Raw genomic sequence first — 9893 nt, 5'->3', positions numbered from 1 at the left:
CAACGTTTAACTTTATTGAACTTTGTAGCCATTCAAGCCTTAAGGTTACTCAGTTTCCGTCATGTCAAGGCATACATTCACAAGAATCAGAATTATTTGGTAGGATGGGTTGAAATGCACTTAGCTAGCTTCATATGAATTGGCAAGTTTGCTTGATACTAGCTACGTTGAAAATTACTGTTAGCTACAATTCTGTCAAATTGTCACATTTGACATGACAGCGATTGATTTGCCGATGGCAATGACATCAAAGCGGTTTGATGAACAAAAAAAACAAACAACTAGAGAGGGTTTTGACTCGGTGTTAACTACGACCGGAAGTTACTTTTTCGTAGCAGGTTAGGAGAATTTACGCAGCGGGTTACTAGTAGGAGATTTAGTGGTCTTGCACTAGTGTAGTACAGCATTACCTTATACGATTGTTAATTGTACCCTCCGTCTTTGTCTTAATATTGAGACCCTCATCGAACATCTGAACGTGTTTGTATCGAACTGTTAAACACAGAAAGATTCGAGTAGCGCCGCAGCCCAGCGGCTTAAAAAGTTTGACCTATAGCCTAAAGGTCGCCTGTTCGAATCCGGACCTGGTGTTTGGGAAATTGATCTGGCAACTGTAGGGCTGCTGGGTTCACTTCCTCCTCACAACAATCCCCGTTGCTCTCCATCCAGGGGTGCTGCACTGCAGCTCGACCCTGTGTTCCTCTCAACCTCATGTATGTATGAGATGTGCTGTCTGTGTTGAGAAATGACAGCAGAATACGTTGTTTGTGTTTCCTGTAACTATGGTCAAAGTAAAGTTATATTGCTGCGAGTCATTCTCTGCTTAGAGAAACCCTAGACATCAGTATCCAGTGTGGTGCCTGGTGGTGTGTGATGACAGGTTTCCATGGCAGCCTGTAGAGTGTATGTGTCCTCAAGGAAGAAGACCTGATTGGATTAGACCAGGCCCACCCAGGCTGGTCAGATATGACAATGTCAGGGCAGATAAACAAAGGGAGAGACTAGTTCCTCTACCCAGAGCAAACGGCAGTATTCTTTCTAGTAGTGTGTCATCAGTACGTGGTTTTGACCAATCAGACAGCAGTCTTCAAGCAGACACATGATTTCTGCAGCTTGTGAATTTGGGCCATCTTCAACATCCATTTAATTTCCATGTTATTATGGAGGCTGCAGTACTGTGTTTGGCACTGAGCCTGTGATGGAAGCCAAATACTGATTTTGTGATTTCTGTTTTACCCCCAAGTAAAGGCACAATAAAGCTTTTGAATGTGAATTAGAGACATGAAACCGGAAGTTTAGTTTGGGGTGTTTCCCCATCTTTGAACTGGTCTGGCGTTGAATTTCTCAGTGCATCTGTAGAACAGGTGTAGAGAGATGGGAATGGAAACTAGAATGACCGTTCATGACTCTGGAAATAGACTCCGCCCCTTATTAACATGTACAATGACGAACAATGGTGTCCAAAGTTCCGTTGTGTTTTTAAAAAATAAATACAAATCTCAGCCCTTAATGCGGAAGCATAGGTCTTTGCCTTTTCTCCCGTACTGTGCATGATTGTAAAGGCCTGTGTTCCAGGCTGACCATGGTGCTGACAGGGAAGCGGTCTGTGAAGGGACCAGTGGGTTGGGGGAGGAGGGTGAAGTGTGAGTACATGAGGCTACGCTTCAGACGGGCCGATGAGGTCAAGGTACACGGACGGACGGACGGACGGACTGTCAGAAACCTCTGTCTGTTTTCTCCTCAGAGTGTGTTTAACTCTAACCGTCAGAGGATCTTGGAGCGTACAGACATCCTGAATGCTGAGTGGAAGTCCAGGAGGATCCAGCCCCTTCACATCATGACATCTGTTAGCTCCTTACGAGGGACCAGAGGTCAGCGTGCACTTCACACACGCACCCAGCCAAAGATATTGTAAATCCATGTTTTACATGCTAACAGATGTCCATTTTTAAAAAAACATCCATTTATTGTTTTTCACCATGTTTCACCTTTTATAGTTCTTCACCAGTGTGACTTGTCTGAGTTTCTCAAATGTGTATATTGTCTCCTACAGTGGACAGTGGTTTCTCTGAGTTCTCTGTGTATATTGTCTCCTACAGTGCACGGTGGACAGTGGTTTCTCTGAGTTCTCTGTGTATATTGTCTCCTACAGTGCACGGTGGACAGTGGTTTCTCTGAGTTCTCTGTGTATATTGTCTCCTACAGTGCACGGTGGACAGTGGTTTCTCTGAGTTCTCTGTGTATATTGTCTCCTACAGTGCACGGTGGACAGTGGTTTCTCTGAGTTCTCTGTGTATATTGTCTCCTACAGTGCACGGTGGACAGTGGTTTCTCTGAGTTCTCTGTGTATATTGTCTCCTACAGTGCACAGTGGACAGTGGTTTCTCTGAGTTCTCTGTGTATATTGTCTCCTACAGTGCACGGTGGACAGTGGTTTCTCTGAGTTCTCTGTGTATATTGTCTCCTACAGTGCACGGTGGACAGTGGTTTCTCTGAGTTCTCTGTGTATATTGTCTCCTACAGTGCACGGTGGACAGTGGTTTCTCTGAGTTCTCTGTGTATATTGTCTCCTACAGTGCACAGTGGACAGTGGTTTCTCTGAGTTCTCTGTGTATATTGTCTCCTACAGTGCACGGTGGACAGTGGTTTCTCTGAGTTCTCCAAACAGGTGATCCCTCTGAAGACGCTCAACGCCGTGACCTCTGTACCTGTCATGTACTCCTGGTCCCCGCTACAGCAGAACTTCATGGTAAACATAAAAACACACAAACTGTTCCACACTAAGCTTGTTCTGACAGGTGTGTGTGTGTCAGTAGGCCAGGTGTGTGTGTGTGTCAGTAGGCCAGGTGTGTGTGTGTGTGTCAGTAGGCCAGGTGTGTGTGTGTGTGTGTGTCAGTAGGCCAGGTGTGTGTGTGTGTCAGTAGGCCAGGTGTGTGTGTGTCAGTAGGCCAGGTGTGTGTGTGTGTGTGTGTCAGTAGACCGGGTGTGCCTATTGATACACCTGGCCTGCCTTGTAGGTAGAAGATGAGACGGTTCTCCACAACATCCCCTACATGGGAGACGAGATTCTGGACCAAGACGGAACCTTCATAGAGGAGCTCATCAAGAACTACGACGGCAGAGTTCACAGAGACCGGGGTAAGACACTGTTTTATACTATCACGTTTTGATTTGATGTGGTGTCATGTTTAATGACTGAACGTGTCTGATTCCAGTGTGTGGCTTCATTAACGATGAGATCTTTGTGGAGCTGGTGGGGGCCCTGACCCAGTACAGTGACAACGAGGAGGATTTTGATGAAGACGAGCAGGAGTTGAAGATTGAGCTGTGTGAGAGGAAGGACCACATGGTTGAGGATCCCCACCAGGAATCCCTGATCAACACTGAAAGTAAGGCTGACTGCCTCTGCTATTATCCAACCAAGAATAGAAATTAGGCTTATCCCAAAACTATTCCCTCTCCCCTTTATCTCACCTAGTTCCCTTCCCTAGGTCCTCTCAGGTCTTGATCTCTGCTTACCCTCCTGTGTCCTGTGTGGGCTGACACAGTGGCTGTTTTTTAGGAAGTTGTGTGTGTAAACCCCTATGTGTTCTCTGCTTGCAGGCCAAGGCAGCAGTGACAGTTCCAAGAAGTTTCTGTCTGATAAGATCTTTGAGGCCATTTCTTCCATGTTCCCTGATAAGGGCTCCGCAGAGGAACTCAAAGAGAAGTAAGTACTCCTGTGTGTGTCAGTAGTGCATATTTCTGTTTTGTCTGTACTATAATGAGGTGTGTGTTATCAGGTACAAGGAGCTGACAGAGCCCCAGTTGCCGGGTGCATTGCCTCCAGAGTGTACTCCTAACATGGACGGTCCTAACGCTTGCTCCGTTCAGAGAGAACACAGTCTACACTCCTTCCACACACTGTTCTGCCGACGCCGCTTCAAATACGACTGCTTCCTGCACAGTGAGTGTACGGACACTCTTTCTCTCTCCTCATTTAGACTGTTCTGCCAACGCTGCTTCCTGCACAGTGAGTGTACGGACACTCTTTCTCTCTCCTCATTTAGACTGTTCTACCAACGCTGCTTCCTGCACAGTGAGTGTACGGACACTCTTTCTCTCTCCTCATTTAGACTGTTCTACCAACGCTGCTTCCTGCACAGTGAGTGTACGGACACTCTTTCTCTCTCCTCATTTAGACTGTTCTACCGATGCTGCTTCCTGCACAGTGAGTGTACGGACACTCTTTCTCTCTCCTCATTTAGACTGTTCTACCGATGCTGCTTCCTGCACAGTGAGTGTATGGACACTCTTTCTCTCTCCTCATTTAGACTGTTCTGCTCTACCCCTCTCTGACTTCACTGTGACCACTCATCTCTGGCTCTCCAGCCTTCCATGCCACTCCTAACACCTATAAGTGTAAAAACATGGAGAATCTGGTGGACAGTAAACCCTGTGGTGACGAGTGCTATATGTACCTGGTGCAGGCAAGTCTACACACACACACACACAGAGAGAGAGACACCTCCAGTTCTGATTGATGTCCTGTGGTGGTTGTCTAGGATGGTTTGATGAGGGAGTACGCTGACGGCATGGCAAACGAGAGGTCCAATCCTCCTTCCAAACGCCCCATGATCTGTCGCCGGGGACGACCCAGCGGCAACAGCCGGCCCAGCACACCAACAGTCTCCACGGATACCAAAGACACGGACAGCGAGCAGGAGGGGAAAGACGACGATGATGATGAGGATGATGATAAGAAGGACACCACCAGCAGCTCAGGTAGGCACCACCACCCATACACACACGCTAACACACACACCAACCATTACCTTGTGTGTGTTCTAGAGGGTAACTCACAGACTCCAGTGAAGTTGAAGCTGACGTGTGATCCTCAGGTTGTTGATTGGAGCGCTGCCGAGGCTTCACTCTTTAGGGTTCTCATCGGAACCTACTATGATAACTACTCCCCTATAGCACGACTCCTAGGAACCAAGACCTGCAGACAGGTGTGTATCAATCACCAGGGCACCTATGCTGAGAGTCATTTTCTCTTGTCTTTCACATTACTTAATTTTTTTCCCCCCTTTGAACTCATAACGTTGTGGTCTAACTCTGCAGGTTGTATATTGTCTAGTAATGTGTGTCTCTAGGTGTACGAGTTCCGTGTAAAGGAGTCTAGTATCATCGCTCGCACCCCGGCCGAGAACGAAGACACGCCCCCTCGCAAGAAGAAGAGGAAACACCACAGGTGAGCCTCGCCCAAAATATAGACTGACTCCTTGAGGGTGCACAAATGGGGTGACTGAGAAGGGTACAGTCGGAGGATCTGGTTGTCAACTTTCATGGAAAATACATACTAACTTTACTGGTGGTGGTGGTGTTTTCAGGTTATGGGTCACTTACTGCAGGACGATCCAGCTGAAGAAAGGTTACTATTGTCTCCATCTGTCCTAGCAGTGGAACCTTCACAATACTCTGTTAGCTTGCGGCTCCACACAAACTTTGAATGTGTTGTGGTCAATGTGACGAGTTTATGACTCATTTATTTTTTTGTTGCAAGTTGCTGACCTGTGCTTGACCCCCTCCCCCTGTAGATGGCTCGTCCAACCACGCGTATAACTACCAGCCATGTGACTCCTCCTGCCCCTGTGTCACCGCTCAGAACTTCTGTGAGAAGTTCTGCCAGTGCAGCTCAGAGTGTGAGGATTTCAAATACTTTATTTCCATACAATATTACATTGCAGATGACCGGTTCCTGTGACACACTCACTCTGTCTGTCTGTGTGTAGGTCAGAACCGTTTCCCAGGATGCAGGTGTAAGGCCCAGTGCAACACCAAGCAGTGTCCGTGTTACCTGGCGGTCAGGGAGTGTGACCCTGACCTGTGTCTGACCTGCGGAGCCGCTGAACACTGGGACAGCAAGAACGTCTCCTGTAAATACTGCTCCATACAGAGGGGGGCCAAGAAGGTAAAACACACTCACAGTATGGATCGCATCGTCCAGCTGTACAGGATTTTTCCTTTGTTGGTTTGGTATCTGTTGCTCACTATTTTGTCCCCACCTCTCAGCACCTACTCTTAGTGCCATCTGATGTCGCAGGCTGGGGCATCTTCATCAAAGAGCCAGTTCAGAAGAATGAGTTCATCGCTGAGTACTGTGGAGAGGTGAGGCTCAACTCTGTCTGGGTGATGGGTTTTGCCTGCATGTATGTGATGTATAAACCTGTGGAAAATAATTGTGTTCTGTTTGTTGATCCTGTGTGTGTGTGTGTGTGTGTGTGTTTCTCTCTCTCTCTCCCCTCCTTGTAGATAATCTCCCAAGATGAGGCTGATCGCAGAGGGAAGGTCTATGACAAATACATGTGTAGCTTCTTGTTCAACCTCAACAATGGACACACACACACACACAAAAGTATTGAAATAACGTTTTTGTTAAGTGGGAGGGCAAGCTAACCCCCCCCCACCTCCCCTTCCCCAGACTTTGTAGTGGATGCTACTAGGAAGGGAAACAAGGTTCGTTTGGCCAACCATTCCGTCCATCCCAACTGCTATGCAAAAGGTCAGACGGCCCCTAAAACACTTTGATTAGTTGATTTTCTGTGAATGTTTCCCCAGGGGTCAAGATGAGAAAGTCTCCTACAGCCGTGTTTAAACCACCAGATGTATATCAGCTGATCCAGCCAGTCTGGTGTATATAACTTAATACACCGGCAGATGGGACCAACAGACGTAACACTCTGATGCAGCGTTTGACTGATAAGACCTCTGTGTTGTGCTGACAGTCTCCTCTCTCTGCAGTGATGATGGTGACTGGGGACCACAGGATAGGGATCTTCGCTAAGAGAACCATCCAGACTTGAGAGGAGCCCTTCTTTGACTACAGGTCAGTATATCAGGGTTACTGACCAGCCAGTCTGCGGCCTGGTCGACAGGGTTACTGACCAGCCAGTCTGCGGCCTGGTCGACAGGGTTACTGACCAGCCTGTCTGCAGCCTGGCGGCCGGGGTCAACAGGGTTACTGACCAGCCTGTCTGCAGCCTGGCGGCCGGGGTCAACAGGGTTACTGACCAGCCAGTCTGCAGCCTGGCGGCCGGGTCAACAGGGTTACTGACCAGCCAGTCTGCGGCCTGGCGGCCGGGTCAACTAGGATCGTATTAATCAACACGTGTCCATGTGAATACTCTGAGGAGGGTGTCGATTTCCCTCCCCATTTGGTCTCAATGACTAACTCTTAATTAAGGTACAGGGCCTCATTCCGACCCATTGACTTTTTCCACATTTTGTTACGTTACAGCCTTATTTTAAAAGCGATTAAATGTTTGTTTTTTCGCCCCATCAATCTACACACAATACTAAATAATGACAAATCAAAAACAGGTTTTTCTGAAACATTTGCAAATGTATTAAAAGCAAAAAAGTATCTAATTTACATAAGTATTCAGACCCTTTACTCAGTACTTAATGAAGCACCTTTGTCAGTGATTACAGTCTCAAGTCTTCTTGGGTATGATGCTACAAGCTTGGCACACCTGTCTATGGGGAGTTTGTCCCATTCTTCTCTGCAGATCCTCTCAAACTCTCAGGTTGGATGGGGAGTGTCACGGCACAGCTATTTTCAGGTCTCTCCAGAGATGTTCGATCAGGTTCAAGTCCGGGCTCTGGCTGGTCCACTCAAGGACATTCAGAGACTTGTCCTGAAGCCACTCCTGCGTTGTCTTAGCTGTGTGCTTAGGGTCATTTTCCTTTTGGAAGGTGAACCTTCGCCCCAGTCTGAGGTCCTGAGCGTTCTGGAGCAAGTTTTCATCATGGATCTCTCTGTACTTTGTTCCGTTCATCTTTCCCTCGATCCTAACTAGTCTCCTAGTCCCTTCCGCTGAAAAACATCCCCACAGCATGATGCTGCCACCACCATGTTTCACCGTAGAGATGGTGCCAGGTATCCTCCAAATGTGTTTCTTGGCATTCAGGCCAAAGAGTTCAATCTTGGTTTCATTAGAGAATCTTGTTTCACATGGGCTGAGTCTAGGTGCTTTTTGGCAAACCCCAAGTGAGCTGTCATGTGACTTACTGAGGAGTGGCTTCCGTCTGGCCACTCTACCATAAATGCCTGTTTGGTGAAGTGTTGCAGAGATGGTTTCCTTTCTGGAAGGTTCTCCCATCTCTACAGATGAGCTCTGTCAAAGTGACCATCGGGTTCTTGGTCACCTCCCTGACCAAGGCCCTACTTCTCAAATTGGCTCAGTTTGGCAGGAAGGCCAGCTCTAGGAAGAGTCTTGGTGGTTCTAAACTTGTTCCATTTAAGAATGATGGAGGCCACTGTGTTCTTGGGGACCTTCAACGCTGCAGACATTTTTTGGTAAACTTCCCTTGATCTGTGCTTTGACTCAATCCTTTTTTTGTACATTTTTTTTTATTTTTACATTTGCAGGAATTTCTAGACCTGTTTTTGCTGTGGCATGATGGATATGTGTGTGTGTGTGTGTGTGTTGATTGATGAGGGGGAAAAAAGTAATTTTAATGAATTTAAGAATGAGGCTGAAATGTGGAAAAAGTCAAGGGGTCTGAATACTTTCAACTGGAAACCGCATTCGGGTCTCTGTCGCAGCGACATCATGAACATTCTGTCGTCCGACATCATGAACATTCTGTCGTCCGACATCATACGTGTCATCGTTATGAAGTGTAAACACAAAACAACAGACTCTGCATGACTTCATTAGCCTGGTGTTCCAAATAGCATACTTGCTCTATTTCAGGGGTATTCATCTCTTACCCTACAAGGTCCGGAACCTTCTGGGTTTCTGTTCTACCTGATAATTAATTGCGCACACCTGGTCTCCTAGGTGGAAATCAGTCCCTTTTATTAGTGGTCCAGAGTTGAGTTTGAAGTCCTTTTTAAACAACGTTTTGGTTCGTTGTTAGCTCGTTAATGACCCGAGGTATAGCTGACAGTTGGGCAGGCATTCCTGTACGACAGCTTTGTCAAGTGACAAAGCCCATAGCAAGGTTAATTTCAACACCCTGAGCTCAAAATGCCCTTTCAATGCCAGGATTTTAGTTTTTTTTGATAAAAAGTACAAGTTGCTGTATCGCCCAGTAAGTATTCTAACATGTGAGAGAATTGATCAGTGATAGTGTGTGAATACGAGACTAGTTTTAATCTAAATGTATATCTATTTTTTTTATTCATTGAGGAACAACATTATTTACAAGGTAATGGCGAGCTGACAGAAAACAGCTTATGGTTGTGAGTGACTAAAGTAAACGCAGTTAATGCTACTGGACTATTTTAGACCTGCAGCACAGTCTCTGCACTGATGGATTTGGTCTTTTTTCGTTGTAGCAGCCCAGTAACCACGACAATGAATGTTGCGACAGTCGCGGAGACATTCACTTTTTTCATGCCTGTGAGACAAGGAAACTGACCGTCTTCAGACATTTCCTCCAGATTTACAAATGAAGTGTTTTTAACCATCAACACTTGTCGCATTCTGTCTACTGACATGATGTTAGAGTAACTGTAAACCGACTTTTATACATACGCGTACACTCACACACTTTGTGGTTGGTTTGACATCTCTAGCTAACTGGTCATGTTTCTCTCTCAGGTACAGTCAGGCTGATGCTCTGAAGTATGTCGGCATCGAGCGGGAGTCAGAGATACCATGATCCTCTCTTCTACCTCTGGATCAACACAAAGGCTGTACACACTCACTCACTCACTCACTCACTCACTCACTCACTCACTCACTCACTCACTCACTCACTCACTCACTCACTCACTCACTCACTCACTCACTCACACTCTCTCTCTCTCTCTCTCTCTCTTCAGGAAACACAAACGACTCTGTCGGAATCCTGGGATGCTTCAAGAATTCTGGAAAGTCTCTTATTCTCACTTTGAATAA

At 46.6% G+C, this 9893-nt stretch overlaps 1 pseudogene across 1 annotated transcript; it reads left to right on the top strand.

The window, feature by feature from the left end:
- Positions 1-1448: 1448 nt before the first annotated feature.
- On the top strand, positions 1449-9800 carry LOC110489601 (histone-lysine N-methyltransferase EZH2-like; annotated as a pseudogene). Its single transcript, XR_016487007.1, has 23 exons — positions 1449-1687; positions 1745-1871; positions 2100-2115; positions 2206-2218; positions 2312-2377; positions 2471-2536; positions 2630-2749; positions 3018-3138; positions 3216-3389; positions 3604-3709; positions 3783-3946; positions 4372-4469; positions 4545-4764; positions 4831-4991; positions 5136-5233; positions 5373-5413; positions 5580-5684; positions 5775-5953; positions 6055-6150; positions 6295-6375; positions 6463-6544; positions 6784-6868; positions 9594-9800. The product of XR_016487007.1 is annotated as a histone-lysine N-methyltransferase EZH2-like (transcript).
- Positions 9801-9893: the final 93 nt, after the last annotated feature.

Source organism: Oncorhynchus mykiss, chromosome 15 (assembly GCF_057628025.1).
Source record: "Oncorhynchus mykiss isolate SJ-2025 chromosome 15, ASM5762802v1, whole genome shotgun sequence".
NCBI lineage: Eukaryota > Metazoa > Chordata > Actinopteri > Salmoniformes > Salmonidae > Oncorhynchus > Oncorhynchus mykiss.
Note: the sequence above shows the minus strand (reverse complement) of the source record. Positions and strands in the feature narration are given on the sequence as shown.